The sequence below is a fragment of the Eleutherodactylus coqui genome, chromosome 6 (assembly GCF_035609145.1).
Source record: "Eleutherodactylus coqui strain aEleCoq1 chromosome 6, aEleCoq1.hap1, whole genome shotgun sequence".
In the NCBI taxonomy this organism is placed as follows: domain Eukaryota; kingdom Metazoa; phylum Chordata; class Amphibia; order Anura; family Eleutherodactylidae; genus Eleutherodactylus; species Eleutherodactylus coqui.
In genome coordinates this window covers 154214117-154234237 of record NC_089842.1, presented here as the reverse complement: position 1 = coordinate 154234237, position 20121 = coordinate 154214117, and positions in this window count along the sequence as shown.

Genomic DNA, 20121 nt, shown 5'->3' with positions numbered 1-20121 from the left:
AATGGTGTCATATACATAACTTATTAATGTTTTTTTGGCGCAGAAATAATCGCAGCATGTCCTATCTTTGGGAATTCCCTTGGAATGCGCTGCATGGCATCACCCATTGTTTTCAAAGGGGGCCCACACAGCATTGCAGGGTGTGCGAGCTGCACACAAGTGTGATGCAATGTTTTCCCATTGAAACCAATAGGAAACCCTTCACGATACTTTTAGCCACGGGGGAGGATCGCTACTTCCCCAAAGTGAAACGGTTTTAATACAAAATAACCTGGTGACTGCAGGGACATAGCATGATGGAGAGCGCAATATCAGGCCAAATTTTACGGCCAGATATCACACTCGCCGTGTGAAATTAGCCTAATGGTATGCATTTGGCTGTACGTTTGCTTACCGATCTGCTGCGGAATTAAACCTTGTTATTTGGGGGGTTAAATTCCGCTGCAGAAATTCACATCCTAAAGAGACATAATTTATAATTTTCAGGGTTTTAAAAAAAAATGCTGCAGATTTGTTGTGGAGAAATTGCACTCCATGTAAAGCCTTTTTAAAACGGCTGGGAAGGTGCACAAATCTCACATGAAAATAAACCCCATTTTTTTTTGATTAGGGTCATAAACATAAGCGATATTCATTATTTTTATTTTTTTTAAAATATTATTTATTTAAATATACATATTTATATATTTTTCCGCTCTTTGGCAAGTCCTATCCTGGCGGGGACCATCCATCCGGTCCAGGCTCGGGCGGGCCCGCTGGCGGGGGCCATGCATCCGGTCCAGGCGCGGCTCGGGCGGGCCCTCTGGCGGGGGCCATGCATCCGGACCAGGCGTGGCTCGGGCGGGCCCGCTGGCGGGGGCCATCCATCCGGTCCAGGCGCGGCTCGGGCGGGCCCGCTGGCGGGGGCCATCCATCCGATCCAGGCGCGGCTCGGGCGGGCCCGCTGGCGGGGGCCATCCATCCGGTCCAGGCGTGGCTCAGGCGGGCCCGCTGGCGGGGGCCATCAATCCGGTCCAGGCGCGGCTCGGGCGGGCCCGCTGGCGGGGGCCATCCATCCGGTCCAGGCGCGGCTCAGGCGGGCCCTCTGGCGGGGGCCATCCATCCGGTCCAGGCGCGGCTCGGGCGGGCCCGCTGGCGGGGGCCATCCATCCGGTCCAGGCGCGGCTCGGGCGGGCCCGCTGGCGGGGGCCATCCATCCGGTCCAGGCGCGGCTCGGGCGGGCCCGCTGGCGGGGGCCATCCATCCGGTCCAGGCGCGGCTCGGGCGGGCCCTCTGGCGGGGGCCATCCATCCGGTCCAGGCGCGGCTCGGGCGGGCCCGCTGGCGGGGGCCATCCATCCGGTCCAGGCGCGGCTCGGGCGGGCCCGCTGGCGGGGGCCATCCATCCGGTCCGGGCGGGCACGCTGGCGGGGGCCATCCATCCGGTCCAGGCGCGGCTCGGGCGGGCCCGCTGGCGGGGGCCATCCATCCGGTCCAGGCGCGGCTCGGGGGGGCCCGCTGGCGGGGCCATCCATCCGGTCCAGGCGCGGCTCGGGCGGACCCGCAGGCGGAGGCCATCCATCCGGTCCAGGCTCGGGCGGGCCCGCTGGCGGGGGCCATCCATCCGGTCCAGGCTCGGGCGGACCCGCTGGCGGGGGCCATCCATCCGGTCCAGGCGCGGCTCGGGCGGGCCCGCTGGCGGGGGCCATCCATCCGGTCCAGGCTCGGGCGGACCCGCTGGCGGGGGCCATCCATCCGGTCCGGGCGCGGCTCGGGCGGGCCCGCTGGCGGGGGCCATCCATCCGGTCCGGGCGCGGCTCGGGCGGGCCCGCTGGCGGGGGCCATCCATCCGGTCCGGGCGCGGCTCGGGCGGGCTCGCTGGCGGGGGCCATCCATCCGGTCCGGGCGCGGCTCAGGCGGGCCCGCTGGCGGGGGCCATCCATCCGGTCCGGGCGCGGCTCGGGCGGGCTCGCTGGCGGGGGCCATCTATCCGGTCCAGGCGCGGCTCGGGCGGGCCCTCTGGCGGGGGCCATCCATCCGGTCCAGGCGCGGCTCGGGCGGGCCCGCTGGCGGGGGCCATCCATCCGGTCCGGGCGGGCACGCTGGCGGGGGCCATCCATCCGGTCCAGGCGCGGCTCGGGCGGGCCCGCTGGCGGGGGCCATCCATCTGGTCCAGGCGCGGCTCGGGGGGGGGCCCGCTGGCGGGGCCATCCATCCGGTCCAGGCGCGGCTCGGGCGGACCCGCTGGCGGAGGCCATCCATCCGGTCCAGGCTCGGGCGGGCCCGCTGGCGGGGGCCATCCATCCGGTCCAGGCTCGGGCGGACCCGCTGGCGGGGGCCATCCATCCGGTCCAGGCGCGGCTCGGGCGGGCCCGCTGGCGGGGGTCGGGCGGGCCCGCTGGCGGGGGCCATCCATCCGGTCCAGGCGCGGCCCGGGCGGGCCCGCTGGCGGGGGCCAGCCATCCGGTCCAGGTGCGGCTCGGGCGGGGGGCCATCCATCCAGTCTAGGCGCGGCTCGGGCGGGCCCGCTGGCGGGGGCCATCCATCCGGTCCAGGCGCGGCTCGGGCGGGCCCGCTGGCGGGGGCCATCCATCATCCGGTCCAGGCTCGGGCGGGCCCGCTGGCGGGGGCCATCCATCCGGTCCAGGCGCGGCTCGGGCGGGCCCGCTGGCGGGGGCCATCCATGCGGTCCAGGCGCGGCTCGGGCGGGCCCTCTGGCGGGGGCCATCCATCCGGTCCAGGCGCGGCTCGGGCGGGCCCTCTGGCGGGGGCCATCCATCCGGTCCAGGCGCGGCTCGGGCGGGCCCGCTGGCGGGGGCCATCCATCCGGTCCGGGCGCGGCTCAGGCGGGCCCGCTGGCGGGGGCCATCCATCCGGTCCGGGCGCGGCTCGGGCGGGCCCGCTGGCGGGGGCCATCCATCCGGTCCGGGCGCGGCTCGGGCGGGCCCGCTGGCGGGGGCCATCCATCCGGTCCGGGCGCGGCTCGGGCGGGCCCGCTGGCGGGGGCCATCCATCCGGTCCAGGCGCGGCTCGGGCGGGCCCGCTGGCGGGGGCCATCCATCCGGTCCGGGCGCGGCTCGGGCGGGCTCGCTGGCGGGGGGCCATCTATCCGGTCCAGGCGCGGCTCGGGCGGGCCCGCTGGCGGGGGCCATCCATCCGGTCCAGGCGCGGCTCGGGCGGGCCCGCTGGCGGGGGCCATCCATCCGGTCCGGGCGCGGCTCGGGCGGGCCCGCTGGCGGGGGCCATCCATCCGGTCCGGGCGCGGCTCGGGCGGGCCCGCTGGCGGGGGCCATCCATCCGGTCCGGGCGCGGCTCGGGCGGGCCCGCTGGCGGGGGCCATCCATCTGGTCCACGCGCGGCTCGTGCGGGCCCGCTGATTTTGTGCTCTAAATAAACACTTCTTGGTACACTAGTACATTGATGATAATTAACATTGTGATTTGTTTTGTATAGCTAGTGTTAGCTCCTTTACACGGCTGCAGCTTGGGTGGTACTTGAATTTGTGGTGTTACAGATTAGAGATGAGCGAGCATACTCGTCCGTGCTTGATGCTCGTTCGAGTATTAGGGTGCTCGAGATGCTCGTTACTCGAGACGAGCACCACGCGGTACTCGTCTCGATTAAACGAGCACTGACCATTGAATTCAATGGAGCCGGCAATACAGCCAGCTCCATTGAAAGCAATGGGCTGCCGCCGAGCGCGGGATGAATTTTCGGGAAGGGCTTAAAAATATAAGCCCTTACCTGGAAATCATCCTTAAGGGTGCGTTTAGACGAGCGTGTTTTGGTGCGTGCATACACACGCATGAAAACACGCTTGTATGTACAACACTGCATTCCCTATGGTGTGTGCACATGTCCGTACTTTGCAGATGCGTTCCTGCAAAGATAGGACATGCGTGCACCATAGGGAATGCACGCATTGCTTTCAATGGAGCCGCGGCTGCTGCCGGCGGCTCCATTGAAAACAATGGCCTGCTGGCTCCCTGCATTCCTTTTCAGGGAAGGACTTTACATATAAGCCCTTCCCTGAAAAAAAAAGATTTTAGTGTAAAAAAGAATAAAAATGCTGGCATTCTCTTCAATGGAGCCGCTGCTGCTGCCGGCGACTCCATTGAAGACAATGGTCTGCTGGCACACCTGAATTGTTTTTCAGGGAAGGGCTTTACATATAAGCCATTCCCTGGAAATGAATTAAAAGTGATTTAAAAAACAAACAAAAAAAAATACTCACCTCCCTTCAGCTGCCGGGGCACAGCAGCGTCTTCTCCTGCTGTCCCCTGCACTGTGGTGCTGAACTGCTGATCTATCACCAGATGTGTTCTTCATGCCCGCGGGGGTCACAGCAGAGGCGGAAAGGTACGTTTTTTTTAATTGTTTTTTTGTTTTGCACTAAAATGTTTCTTTTTCAGGGAAGGGATTATATTTTTAAGCCCTTCCCGAAAATTCATCCCGCGCTCGCCGGCAGCCCATTGCTTTCAATGGAGCCGGCTATATTGCCGGCTCCCTTGAATTCAATGGGCTAACATCGTTTTTCTCTGCCACAGCTGTTACAGCTGTGGTAGAGGAGAACGATCGTTATGCTGACAGTGCGGGAGGGGGGGGGTGTCTCACTCTTGCTACTATTGTGGCTTAATAGTGAGACCTCGGAGCCCAAAATGCAGCCCTGCATGTTGGTCCTCGCCTGCCCTATCCATTTCTGTGTTTTTTTACATGACTTTGGTGATTTGCTAAGATTCACAAATGAAAACCTTAGCAGAGCACCAGTCATATACAAAAATGCTTGCGTCGCCCATTGACTTCAATGGGGTTCGTTACTCGAAACGAACTCTCGAGCATCACTGAAAGTTCGACTCGAGTAACGAGCACTCGAGCAGTTTGGTGCTCGCTCATCTCTATTACAGATGTATCGATATAAATACAGTTTTCTGTGAAAATAGTAAAACTTGTTTTGCTTTTATTGCGCGTTCATGTAGCAAAAATCTTTATTTCAGCGGCACAGGATCTATTATATTATATGTCTGCAATGTGGCTTGGAGCGAGGGGGTTCATATTGTATTTGGGGTGTTGATTGTTGTGCACCAGGACTGTCTTTTTTTAATCCCAGTCCGCTCCTGATTAGGGTACATTTCACATGGGGCAAAAATGCTACAGATATTTCGTGCAGACTTTCCACATGGAGAATTCGCAGCATTTACAATATAAGCCATATGGATGAGATTTAATAAATCCCAACTACATCTATGAGTATAACTAAAAGAAAAGCTGTCTTAGTTGCCCCTGGCAACCAATCACAGTGCAGCTTTTGTTTTGTATTCTGTCCTGGTAAAATGAAAGCTGCGCTGTGATTGGTTGCTAGGGGCAACTAAGACTTTATCTTGTAGGCAGTTTCTTAAATCTGCCACATAGTATGGGAATAAATTGCGTGCAGGATATTTAAAATCGTAGCATGATGACTCTTTGCTGCAGATTTCACTCTTTACAACCAAAAGAGTGAAATTTGCGACAAATACCAAACTTCAAGACAAAATCCACAACCTCAAACTCTGATTAAAATGACTGATTGCGTAAACATTTTCCATGAATTGATCACTTACGCTTCACGGTGGTCCCTCCCGCTGGTGGTAATATCCATAATGGTGCTGCTCCTTCAGTCCCCCAATCACAGCACACTTGGCCCTTGGATATGTCTGCGTTGTGGCTCTTCTGACTACTGGATATATTTCCTTGTATCCTCTGAAGGTCTTGCTGTTGTCTTTTATTTCTTCGTCTCTCTGGCACTATTGCTCCTCTTCTAGGTTTTCTGGCTGCTACTGCCAAAATCCAACCCAGTCAGGTTCACTTCTTGTCAATGTCAGCAGCAGTTCTCATGTAGCTTCAAGATGGCGCCTGACTCACCAACTGTCACTTGTGACCTTCAAGCATTATGATGTCAGGCTCTGCCCACTCTAAGCCCCGCCCACTCTAGGCTCCGCCCACTTCAGCCCTGCGCTGTTCAGAGGCCTATCTTTATTATGTCTTGTCCCAGAAGCACTGAATAATAGGGCCCATATCACCCCCTTACAATAGTGATAAAGAATAAAAACCTGCATTCTGTTGATATCCAAAGGCTCTCGATAGTCCGGCCCCTCACAGTGTTTTTAATCATTTTTTAATAGGATCAGTAATAATCATCATTGACTGAAATCGTACAACGCATGTTAGTTTTTAAAAAAAACAGATGTTTTACATGTGACTTTAATTTTATTTTAGATGTTTTCTTTGCTTTTCCACCCAGTTTGTTCTCCACCTCTGGCCGCGTTCACACTTGTCGCCTAAACTTGCTGACCTGCACTCCTGCGTGATTTTCAGTTGTAGTTAATGGCTGCACGATTTTCCAGATAAACTGCTATATTGTTCATCGTTAAAGGCTGTTTTTCAGGTAAATGTCAGTTTGTCCACAAAACTACCCGGTAATTATTTGCACCCCACACTGAACAGCGCGGCATGCGGATTTTAGCTGCAATTATCCAGTGTGAATAATGTAACTGAGATGCGATGATCAATATGTAGCTGCAGTTATCTGTGCAAAACTGCGAGTTGGAGCGCCTATTGTTCCTTCTATATCCAAGCTGTAGTTTTTTTATTGGTACTATTTTGGGGCGAATACGGCTCTTTTGATCACTTTTTTTTAATTGTTTTTGAGTCAAAATTAATAAAATAAGCATTTTGGCTCTTATTTTTTTTCTCCCTGCAGGTTAAACATTGCTCAATGTATTATACTGGTGGTTACGCATGCAGTGATATCGAACATGTGGTTTAAGTCTTAGTCCTTAAGGGGTTAAAAAATAATTAAGACTTATTTTTCAAATCTGACATCTGTCACTTAATACGCTGATAACTTTTGAATGCTTTTACTTGTTTCTGGTAAATGTTCAACAATAAATTTTGCCTTTTATTAATAAAAATCTATATTTACTGAAAATTTAGAAAAATTTGCAATTTTCACATTTTTTTTCCTTTGTAAGGGCTTATTCACATGAACGATATTATGATGTAAGTTTTGTGTCATCTACTCTTTTGAATGGGTTCATTTACACAAGTGATTTGCGTTTTTGTATTTTTTTTCTTCAGAGCCCGTTTTATCTCTAGGCGTTCAGAACGCCTCCCTCATTGTATTCAATGCAATGGGACCTTAAAGTACATCATATGGCAATTGCAGGCAGCTTTTAGAAATGTCCCTTTTGTGGACATAAATCGCTGTTTAGGCACATGGCCGGCTTAGAAGGGAAGGAGCGCTATTTTGCTGGAATTTTTTTCTGATACGTATTCTATAGAAAATACTTTTCCAGTTATTCCTAGTATTTCGGATCAAGTTAATTTTTTAAAAAGCACTGGACAACAAGCGATTCCTTTACTGTGTGCTGAACAACTAAGCACTCTAGCTTTCATCCCCTTACAAGACGAGCCCATGTCTCCTGTGCATGCTTTTTAGGAACATTAATAAATCAAAAATATCCAATCCGGATTTTTATCCCCTCCGAACAAGAACTTCAGTCATGGACTCTTTTCAAATTCAAGGGGAAAAACAAAATACCAACTTATATTCCAGATGCAACAGGATAGTAAATAATATATCACTAAACTAAAGAAAAGTAGAGATGAGCGAACGTACTCGTCCGAGCTTGATACTCGTTCGAGTATTAGTGTGTTCGAGATGCTCGTTACTAGAGGCGAGTACCACGCGATGTTCGAGTTACTTTCACTTTCATCTCTGAGACGTTAGCGCGCTTTTCTGGCCAATAGAAAGACAGGGAAGGCATTACAACTTCCCCCTGCGACGTTCAAGCCCTATACCACCCACCTGCAGTGAGTGGCTGGCGAGATCAGGTGTCACCCGAGTATATAAATCGGCCCCTCCTGCGGCTCGCCACAGATTTATTCTGACAGAGATCAGGGACAGTGCTGCTGGTGCCGGAGCTGCTATAGGGAGAGCGTTAGGAGTATTTTAGGCTTCAAGAACCCCAACGGTCCTTCTTAGGGCCACATCTAACCGTGTGCAGTAGTGTGGAGGCTGCTTTTTGCAGTGTTGCACATTTTTTTTTTGTATATCGGCCGTGCAGAGCATTGCGCCCTGCAGTAATTATACATAGTACAGGGCCAGTAGTGGTGGTGGGGCAGGGACAGAAGACATGTATTTATTGAATATAGGCAGTGGGCCTTTCCAAAAACATTTTGGAAAAAAAATCTATTTGGGCTGCCTGTGACTGTCCTCAGTGTACTGGGTCTGTGCTGGGTGTAGTTGTCCTCCTAATTCATACGCAGCCAGCTAAGTGTTACAGCTGGGGAGCCACCACCACCAGCATGCGCAGGCATATGATGGCCAAGCACCCCACAAGGTGGGACGAAGGCCGTTCACCACCTCCGGTTTGCACCACTGCCTCTCCCCCTGTGCCCCAACCTGCCACTGAGATCCAACCCCCCCTCTGAGGACACAGGCACTACCGTCTCCTGGCCTGCACCCACACCCTCACCTCCGCTGTCCTCGGCCCCATCCAGCAATGTCTCTCAGCGCAGCGTCCAGACGTCGCTAGCGCCACTGTTTGAGCGCAAGTACGCCGCCACGCACCCGCACGCTCTAGCGTTAAACGTGCACATTGCCAAATTGATCAGCCTGCAGATGCTGCCGTATAGGCTTGTGGAAACGGAGGCTTTCAAAAGCATGATGGCGGCGGCGGCCCCGCGCTACTCGGTTCCCAGTTGCCACTACTTTTTCCGATGTGCCGTCCCAGCCCTGCACGACCACGTCTCCCGCAACATTGTACGCGCCATCACCAACGCGGTTACTGCCAAGGTCCACTTAACAACAGACACGTGGGCGGCGTAGTGGGAGTCAGCCTCCTCAATTCTTTACAGAAGAGTGGGCCTGGTTGGCAGACATTCTGTCACCTTTAAATGACTTGCTTTGTGTATAGGCTATATGCTATGGTTAAGGCTTAGATTTTTGCCATAATGCATATGTCCCCGTTCACACTTGTGAGCGGTCTTACCTTTCCATGGATATATTCTAATAGATACATTTCATGGCAAGTGCTGGAGCTGTATTAATTGCTTTACAATGGCTTTTTATAGCGTTATGATGCAACAATAGCCTGTCAATGCCATAATATAACTTGTTGCAGAAAGCCATCATAGTCAAGTTAAACTTTGCTACATCTATATGTTGAAAATAATACTGTATACAGCTCAAGCAGAACAGCAGCACTGCATAGAAATCATCGTCGGCTCGTTCACTAATCGTTCAGTTTAAAAACCGATCGTTCAGTCGTTCTCATTACTTATACAGCAAATGTGAACGACTGAACGACTTTTCGTTCGAATGAGCCAACGATGTATCTGCTGTATAAACAGGCTGTCCGAGAGAACTGTGATGTCATTTGCTTCTTCAAGCAATAAATAGTTTGGTGTAAACGGGCCCCAACCATAAGTCTGTTTGCTCTCTGATGTGATGACATGTCGTTCATAATAAAGACATATCACCTGACTGAAGGACAGGTAATCGTATAGCATTGACAAAGGGGAGCATACAGTAGGGGAGGGAAAACTGCGAATTCTGGTTAGAGGAGCTTGCATCGCCTTAAAGGGGTTGTCCCACCGTGCGATTTGGATCTATATACTTCTGTATGGCCATTACAAAGCACTTTGTAATATAATGTGTGCTTTGTAAATACGCCATACAGAAGATATATACTTACCTGATCAGGAGCCCATTCCGGTGCCCCCCCATTTACCTGTCTGTTGTCCTTGGCTCCGACTATTCCAGCGGTGTCTCTTCATCCACTAGTCGTACATGCGCAGTAGCTCTTGCCGGCTGGTCGGGTCCTGTGAATGCTCCTGGTGCAGGCGTAATTTGATCTCTCAGTGAAGACGAAAAGCCATTTCCCTATGTTGTACAGATTTATCAACAAATTCTGAGTGAGTAAACCATTAAATTGGGTTTTTGGGTATAAAGAAAAAATGAGGCAATGGTGGGAAATTATATAAAATAATAAAAGTAGTATTACCTATTAGATCCTCTGCTGTTGCATTGCCTGTGCCCCCAATGGTTTTTATTTACTGTACTGCATATCATATTGACACACATGATTGGCTGCAGTGTTCACATCCGTGATGTGACAAGAATCCGCTACAACTTAGTACAGCACAGTAAACATTGAAACGGCAGTGCTGCAATACCAGGGGATATACGGTAATAGGTAAGTCCTCCTTTCTTATTTTATACAGTTCCCCATCATAGTATTTTATTTTATCCTGGACAACCCATTAAAAGACTTTGGGGGGATATAAGTGTAAAAAGAGGCACCTTTCTTTAATAAGATATATTACAAATTTTCTTACTTTCACTTCTACTACCACTGTACGCAAAGCTGTTTGTAGTTGGGGGGTATACTGGAAATGGATTGTCCAGATTGGAAAATCTATTTTCAAATACTAAATTAGGAAACTATTACACTAAGGCTGCATTCACACGAATGTATATCGGCTCGGTTTTCACGCCGAGCCGATATACGTCGTCCTCATGTGCAGGGGGGGAGGATGGAAGAGCCAGGAGCAGGAACTGAGCTCCCGCTCCCTCGCTGCCTCCTCTCCGCCACTCTGCACTATTTGCAATGGGGAGAGGCGGGACGGGGGCAGGGCTAAATTCCGAAACTTAGCCCTGCCCCCGTTCCGCCTCCTTTCATTGCAAATAGTGCAGAGGGGCAGAGAGGAGGCGGGAGCTCAGTTCCTGCTCCTTGCTCTTCTATCCCCCCCCCCCCTGCACATGAGGACGACGTATATCGGCTCGGCGTGAAAACCGAGCCGATATACGTTCGTGGGAATGCAGCCCACAGGCTATGAACACTGTTTTAAGGGGGGGGGGGGGGGGCAATTATTTTTCACTTAAACACAACAATCATCTTTGCAATAGGGTTTAATTAAACATTTTGCACCGTTTGTTTTCTGCAGTTTTTACATATCACTGTATATAGAAACTGCAGTCTAATTCTCATTATGATATCGGTCAGTGAGGCTGGACTGACGGCTTGGTTTTCAGCCCTCATCTCTTCCTCCTGCACCTTTTATCAGCTAATTTATGACTACAACAACCATAGACTTTACTGTAGTCCTAAATCGGCTAATAAGTACATTTAGAAAAAGACAGAGTAGAGGGAAACCAACAGTCAAAAATTATCAAAGGCACATAAGTGGGGACACTGTTAGAGAATTTGCAATGGGTCTAGGAGCTTTGGGTCACTCCCTCAAATGCAATACACAACTCCCAGCAAGCACTACCAAACTCCCTAGCAAGTCATAACTGAAAAAGACAAAAACACTTTACTGTATAGTTATTATTTTGTTAAAAAAACATCCTGAACATACTTTCCTATAAAATACATTTCTTGACTTTACATTTTTACCATACTTTTTTTGCAATAGTTTTATATTTTTCTAAAAACTTTTTTTTACTAAAACATTTTTTTCTATTTTCTACAAAATAAACAGTGTTTGGCCTCGGTTACATAGATTTAGCATTTTGTATGTATGTAATATATATGATAATTACTGCTTCCTTTTCTTATGTATAATCCTGTACTTTAACATTACCACAAAAAGGATCTAGTCAGGAAGAAGTGAATGTCTGGTATGTGAGCATGATGATACTGGTGATTAATAATTGAACAATCATAGACAAAGGCCACTTTCACACCTGCGTTAGGGTCAGTTCAGGGTTTCTATCTCTCTGCTCCATTTTTGGAGAAGAGAAATGGATATAAAATGGAACACAAACTGATCTTTTTTTTTTTGCCACTGATTTTAATGGGATTTGAAAAAAAACAAAACGGAAAACCAAACTGAAAGGCATGTGCTTGCTTCCATTCAGTGAGGTTTACGTTATTTTTACAGAAAAATCACAACACTGCAGACTGCTTCCATTCTGTCAGGCTTCAGTTTTTTCGGATGGAAAAATAGCGCAAATGGAAGTCTTTCAGTTTGCTTTCTGACCTTTAGAAACCCCCATTGAAATCAATGGGGAAAAAAGGATTAGTTTATTTTCAGCTTTATATCAGTTTCTCTCCTTCAAAAATGGAGCAGAGAAACCCTGAACTGACCCTAACGCAGGTGTGAAAGCAGACTAAGGGCTTATTCAGACGCCCGTATATCGGCCGGGTATTCACGCCAGCCGATATACGGCGTCCCTCCCTGCAGGGGAGGAGGCTGAAAGAGTCGGGAGCAGTGCACTGAGCTCCCACCCATTCGTGTGAATAAGCCCTAAAATTGTTTGAAGGAAACCGTTCTGGCAACTATTGTTGTATTTAATTCCCATTTGTAAGACACAACATGATTTTTGCCAATGCGATCTATCAGGACATCATACGGTTTTAGTAAATATTTTGAACCAGAGATGTCAATAAATAAGACAATGTAATTGTATCATGTTACAGTTTTCTGTGCATCAAAAATGTTTATAGAGAGAAGTTCACTGTATATAGCTGTTATTTATTCTGGATCTACAAGCTGCAAATACATACTGGCTACCTGTGTAATACATTGCCTTTGAGTGGATTTCTTGTATTTAAAGTTTGTTCAGCAAAATTTTATAGCTTTATATATTATAGATACTGTATATAGTGTTGGAGTGCAGTACCAAAAGTAACCCGTAGGCGGTCATTGGGCAGGTGGTCTGAGAAAATATTCAGCAGAGAAAGGGTCTAGTCTGCTAATTAATCAGAAAATGCTTGTATGGGTGTGGCTGGAGGAGAGCAAACCCCCAGACTTGCTATGCTCTAGGTTCTTTCTAGTCCATTGCAACCCAAGTTCTGGTGTAGTGTGGAAGGGCCACTAGTCTGACAAGGGTGGGCGCCCTTTGACCGGCACCCTGGATAGGTATGAAGTGATGTGTTTGACGCACTAGGCCTGTATGGTAGGCAAGGTAAAGTCTGTTACTTAGCGGCCAGACGGCCAGGGACTTGTATGTATTCATGTACACTGTGACGAATAACAACAGTGTGAAGATCATGTTATGATTTCTGTTGATTTACTACAATAAAGGTGCTGAGTGCATCCGCCGGACAGAAGAAAGAAGATCCGGCCACGATGGAGGAGAGACCCACAGCGTGCAGACAGGTGAGTAAATGTCATTTTTGGCTCATTGCTGCGGGCACGGGTGGAAACCGTGTGTGCCCGTGGACATGAGGCCTAATGCAGGGGGCAAGTTAGCTTTACCTACATAAGATCACTGTATTGTCCTTGGGGTAAAGAGGACTCTTAAAATGCACATCACTGGAACAAGGTCTGTGTAAATTCAGCTATGGAGTAAAACAGACTGTAACTTGGGATCAGTGGGAGCAAAATTCAAATAATTACAATGGGAATAATTAATGCAGGACTTTACCCTTAACCCTTTCCAATCCACTGTCTGATGTCTAGAGACATTCTGATTGAAGGCTGTACAGCTCCGATGTCGGAAGACGTCCAGCAGGGTATTCTTACTGTATATTACTGGCCGCTCTGTTGTCGGGGGCCTCTCCAGCATATCCCATACCGCAGTACTGTCTCTAGCCAGCAGATGGCACCATTGTATAATGGCAGAAAGAGAGAGCCCTCTATGAAACTCTGAATCCAAAATTGGATTGCAAAGGGTTAAAAGTTGACATAGTGAAAAAAAAACTGGGCTTGATTTATGAATATTTTCTGATTGGAAAACTGGCAAGTGATCAGAAGTCTGTTTAAAGTTTCCAGAGCACAAAATATGTTATTTATTGCACAATCTTACCTGGGCATTCCTAAATGGCATTATTTTAGTTGCATACTCATTTCTAGTTATGTGGCGTCCTCTACTGGCAGAGAATATATATATATATTCTCGGCCAGTAGAGGGTGCCACATAACTAGATATGACACATATATAGATTTGTTGCAATATACAGTAGCCACACCTTATCATATGGCTTAAAAAGTAATGTACAGCTAGTAAGGGGGATTTTTACTGCTCTGGACTCCAGTGATTGATCAATTATGAAAAGTTAAATGGTGCCCCGTCTAACTTTTCTCTGCACATTGATGTTCACTGCTACTGGCTATGCAGGGGCCTGCCACCAGCACCATTCCCTTGAGAATAGGGCTGCGCTGCTTTACCCTGCACAGCTTGGTGGTTGAGGGCCACTGTGCATCAGCTGCATTCTCAGAATCAGTAGGGGTCCCAATAGTTGGATCAAACACTATTCTGCCAAAACTAATTGGACACCTGAGCAAGAGTCAAAAGTAGTGTTTATTTCCATATGTTACTATTTAGTGGGGGTCCTTTGGCCCTAATGACATGGAATACTCTCTGTGACATACTTTCTACTGATACACTAATACGAAGCTGTTATTTCCCTCCATTCATCCTGCAGGCATCTGGTGAGTTCTCTCAAAGAAGATGGACGCAGTTCATATTTCCTGACCTGACATTCCAGTGTGTCCCAAAGATGTTCAGTAGGGTTCAGGTTTGGACTCTGTGCAGCTAGTCCAATCGTGGAACATTCATATCCGCAAACCAACATACAAAAACAGCATTTGATTTATGACAAGGCGCACAATGTCTTATTGGAAGTATTGCTGACGCCCGCTGCCTTGGGGTCACACTGGACTCTGACCTCTCCTTTATCCCTCACATCCAATCTCTGGCCCAGACATGCCTCATGCACCTCAGGAATGTTGCTAAAATCCGTCCGTTCCTCACCACGGACACGTTAAAGACACTCATTGTCGCCCTCATCCACTCCCGACTCGACTACTGCAACTCGCTGCTCATTGGCCTTCCCCGGATCGGACTCTCTCCTGTCCAATCCATACTACTATTGTCTAGATTATCAAGTCACCCCCCATGTTCATGGTTCTTGCCACTACAGCCAACAGACCAAGACCACGCCACATAAAACATCCCCAGACCATAACTGACTTCTGCCCTACTTAAGTATTGGCACAACACGGGCGAAAGGTGTTCCCCAGGCATCCTCCACACTCAGGTACATCCATCTGATTTGAAGATGAGGTGTCGTGGTTTGTCACTCCATAGATCATTCTTCCATTGTTCAACTGTCCAAAGACGACGCTTCTTGCAGCATTGGAGACTGACCAATGAATTGCACGTCATGATGGACGGCTTGCCTGCGGCATCATAACCTATATAGTCAATAGTGTGTAATTCCCATCATAAATTATGGCTGACACCTCCAAGGGTCTGCATCTTATGTAGCATAGTTTAGGATACACGACATGCTAATAAGACATGATACGTTCTACTAATAGGGATGTCCAAATACTTTTTATAGCATAGTTTAGCAATATGCCATTGCTTTATTAGATGGGCAATTCCACCATTAAGCAATTTTGTTAGATCCTTTTGGCTGTGCTCACACAAAAGAAGTTGTTGTGGATTTCAATAGCCAGCAGGAGTTAGCCCCATTAGCTCTGTTGCTGTGTTCTAAGTTCACAGAGGATTGCCTTGTATTTTTTTTTTACATTTCCAGTAAAAGTCCCTTAATTCAGCATTTGATAGTACAGAATTCTAATAATCCATAATAAATGACAAAATAATATGTTAGGTATCTGTAGAGATAAATTCAGGGGGGAAACTGCAGCCCATGAAAATATGTTAAACCCTGAAAGGACACATATTAAACAGCAGCCATATTTATGTGTTTATTTAAACAAACTTGTCTTTACAATACTTGTATTACAGCTATAAGTGAGCCGCCATTTACTCCACCGACCGTTGTTAGACATGAGCCCCTTTCCAAGTCTCTTGCTGTTCTTTAAATGTACCACTAGATGGCAGCAAAGCCAAAATCTTCAATGATTTGCATGCACTGACCCTCCTTGCAGGGGACTGGGGATGTGAAGAAGGGTAAAAAGTTATCCAAGATAGTAACTAATATTACTGCTATTTTAAGAAAATGATGTATGTTGCAGTCATAACTCAATAGAAAACTGTTAGCGCTCCGTCCAGGGTTTGTATCTGCTTAGTTTTTGGAGGAGAGAAAGTGGTTAGGAAAATTGGGCAGTGTAATTTTTCCATTTAAAAAGAAAAAAACAGAATGGAAGCAAACAGAAGCCTTTTTGTTTGCTTCGCATTTTGTTTTTTAAGCCCCTTTGAAATCAATGGGGGAGAAAAAGGATTTTTTTTTTTCATTTTATTTGTTTCTCTCCTCCAAAAACAGAGCAGAGAGATGGAGACCTTGAACTGCGCCTAACAGAGGTGAGAAAACACCTTAATTGGTTCTGGAGCCTTGAAAATGTCATCCAAAAGTACAGCAAAATAAAGAGTAAAGAAAAGTAAAGGGGTTGTGACAGCATTTGACTTTATCCCCTATCCACCTGATAGGGGAAAACCTGCAGAGGAGTGGGGGGTCTTACCACTGAGACCCCCACCAATGTCAAGAACGGGGGTCTTGTGTCCCCTGTCCTCCTGACCAGGGGCAGATTGGGAAATTAAAATGGCCCTGGAAAAAATCAGAACGTGGCCCCATGTTGTAGGTGGGCCCAAACCAGCAGAAAGCAGGAAGAATTCAAGTAGGTAGCGGTCAACTAATCGCCTGCCGCAGGCGTGAGGATAGTAAGAGAGTAGAAACTATGTGGTATATGTAGCTTGCTGCAGTAAATTTACTATGAGGCATAGAACAGGTTAGAAGTGGAAGTATAGAACATTAAAGTGCCGCCTATTTCTAACCTGTTAAGCCTCCATGTAAATGAACATCACAGACTGGCTTGCCTTTAGCATTTATGTCATATGTCCTGTGTCCCGCATGATCCCTTTGCTAACTGACAGTCGAGCTCTCGCTACAATGGCAAGGATCAGGAAGACTCTGATCCCTGTCATTTAACTCCCTAGACGCCACAGTCAATAGCGAAAACGTAATTGGAGGATGCCAATGGGTAACCAAGGCAGCTGGAGGCCTAGGAAAGACCCCAAGATAGGCCACAGCAGTATGACTATTGGGATGATCCTTCAGCACCACCTAATAGATTGCTTTGCAGTCTTAGACGCACATGGAATAATATTTTGCTATGCTGAGTATACAAAAGATCACCTTGTGTCGTCCCTCGTGAAGTCCATATAAGCTATTACAGTACCATTATATCCAGTGATCACAGGTGACGTCCCCTCTGACTAGAGTCATTTAATTTCTATTTTACTTCATCTAGCCCAGACTGTCATGATGGCTTCTCCGGGTCACAACTTGTCTCTATAGAATTAGACACAGACCTCTTTGATACCTCAATTTTCCAGGGACCTGGCTTCATTTTCCAAACTTCCACATAATCTCCCCACGCATTGTACCCTGGGTAGTAGTAATGTCACCTGAGGTAACCCACACAGTTATAGTATCTGCCTTTTTATGTTCCCTGTAGGCCACACATAATAAATACCACTTTTCATGTCCCACACAAATAATAATGCTCCGCTGTCCCTCACAGGCCCTCACCCAGTAATGCTTCATATATGTCCCCACTCAGTAATAATCTCTCTCACAGGCCCCCACTCAGTAATAATGCCCCATAGAGGCCCTCGTATGGTATTAATGCTCAATATAGGCCCCCTCAGTAATAATGCCTCTCACAGGCTCCAATCAGTAATGCCCCATATAGGCCACCACCCAATAATAATGCCCCTCATAGGCTCCACTCAGTAATAATTCTCCATATAGGTCCCTGCTCAGTAATAATCTGCCTCACAGCCCCTGTATAAGCCCTCCTGTGTAATAATGCCGCAGCCTGCACTCAGTACTGCTTCCCCTCATAGACCCCAGCCCTCCCCCCCCCCCCCCCCCCACTCAGTAGCGTTGCCACACAGTAATGTAATATTCATCTGACATATATTCATTGTAGGTAGGTGTTGGAATTCTTGGACATTAGGCTGACTGTGGATAATCAGAGGTATGTTCAAACTGATCTGTATAAGAAGCAGAGGCGTAACTTGAAGCTTCTGGACCCCAATGCAAAATGTATAACGGGGCCCCAACTATAATGCTTTATTCAGAGTACTGGCCTCCCTATATGGAGAATAGAGACCTTATGGGCCCCCTAAGGCTCCTGGGCCTGACGAGTAAGACTTATGCCCCATTTACATGCAACGATGATTGCTCAAAATTCGTTCAAAAGATAGTTTGATTGACAGTTTGAGCGATCGTTTTGCATAAACTACTAATGCCCATTAGTAGCTTATTAGCTTAATTTGCATGTAAATGATGCTCCCAGCTAACAGCAGGGGATATTTTATCTGCATACAGCCACTTTGTTCTGCCTGGGGACTGCAGCTGAAAACAATGTTATCAGCCAACTTGTGGAGAACTCAGTGGTCCCTGCTATCACGAACGATTGATTTCATGCTCACGTGAAATCCATAGTTCGGCAGAAAAGTAAATGGTGGTAAGATTTACACAGGGTTGTTGCTTAAAAGGCATCGTTTGAACAATTTTTTAACGATAATCATTACGTGTAAAAGGGCCCTTATTTCTACCTACAATTACAGATGGGTGGATAAGCGGACGGTCTTCAGGAAACATTAGCTGATTTTGATGACAGACTCAGTTTTGTCTTCATGCGACGCTGACATTCCACTAATGGCTGTACGGACATGTAGAAATCTTACAGACATTTTGATTGAAAGCCATTATGTTCCCAGTTAAAAACTATTTTGGTGCTACTAAAGTTAAAGGGGTTGTCTCGCGAAATCAAGTGGGGTTATGCACTTCTGTATGGCCATATTAATGCACTTTGTAATATACATCGTGCATTAATTATGAGCCATACAGAAGTTATTCACTTACCTGCTCCGTTGCTAGCGTCCTCGTCTCCATGGTTCCGTCTAAATTCGCTGGCGGCTTGCTTTTTTAGACGCGCTTGCGCAGTCCGGTCTTCTGCTCTGAGCACGAGCCGCTTCAGTGTGCTCGCCGCTACAGCTCTTCTGCGCATGCGCAGACGAGCTGTATCTTCTCGGGAGCGTGCTGGAGCGGCCATTCTGCTACCATCCTCTGTTAGAGGAAGGTGCAGAAACTGGAGCCGCCCAGCCGAGAAGCCCAGCCGAGAAGCCGCCCAGCCCAGCCGAGCCGCCCAGCCGCCCAGGTAAGTGATGGGTGACGGACTGACGGGGGTGACGCGTGACTGACTGCCGCTGTGGCCCCGGGGCCTGCCGCTGTGGCCCCGGGGCCTACCGCTGGGGAGCCGGGGGCCTACCGCTGGGGAGCCGGGGGCTAGCGCCGGCTACCTGCTGCCTGGCGGTGGGTGACTGGTCGGTCGCGTTCAATTTCGGGGTCCGGTCGGCGGCTGCGGGGCGTCTGGTTGTCAGGGAGACACATCTGGTAGCGTCTCGGGAGCGCGCACGTCGGGCTACTACAAGCGACGGGAAAAGAGCCGGCGGCCATCTTGGGGAAACTTTGTATAAGTTGCTGAAACGCTGGAACTGTAAGTACAAACCAGCTAGAAAAGTCATTTACAGGGGGGCTTAGTAATGTATGCTTAATTAGGGGGACTGGGCAAAAAAAAATTTCACTGCTTCCTCGAGACAACCCCTTTTAAGCAGGGATATTATCCATGTGGAATATGTGATGCATGTTGTAACATGTTAACAGCCAATGAATTTACCGCTGTTGATGGTAGGAGAACATTTAATATCAGACACTTTATGACATGCAACACAGATATCATGGGATATTTAAGGTTCAAATAGATTTTTTATTGTACATCAACAGTTTGGTCACATTTTGAGATCATTTCAACATTATCGAAATATACAGTAAAGTAAACTTGATAAACTATTGTAGATGGGTCTACTTCAGGAACTTATTATAAAAACAGAGAGTTAGCAGAGAAATCATGGGATATTTAAACAACCTGCCCATGTTATAAAATATATGTAGTGCATATTACTAAGGAGCTCTGGATCAGGATGAGGAAACCTGTTGGGGACATTGTTGAAGCGAAGAAGTAAGATGATGATGACATTCTCAAGAAAATCCCTAGGCACTTTAAATTACATCACAACTGTGATCCAAAGGGTTGTATGGTTAGGGGCATTGACCTATTATACTGTGATTGTTACAGACTATGGATCCACTGGACCAACCAACCAAGCCTGGAC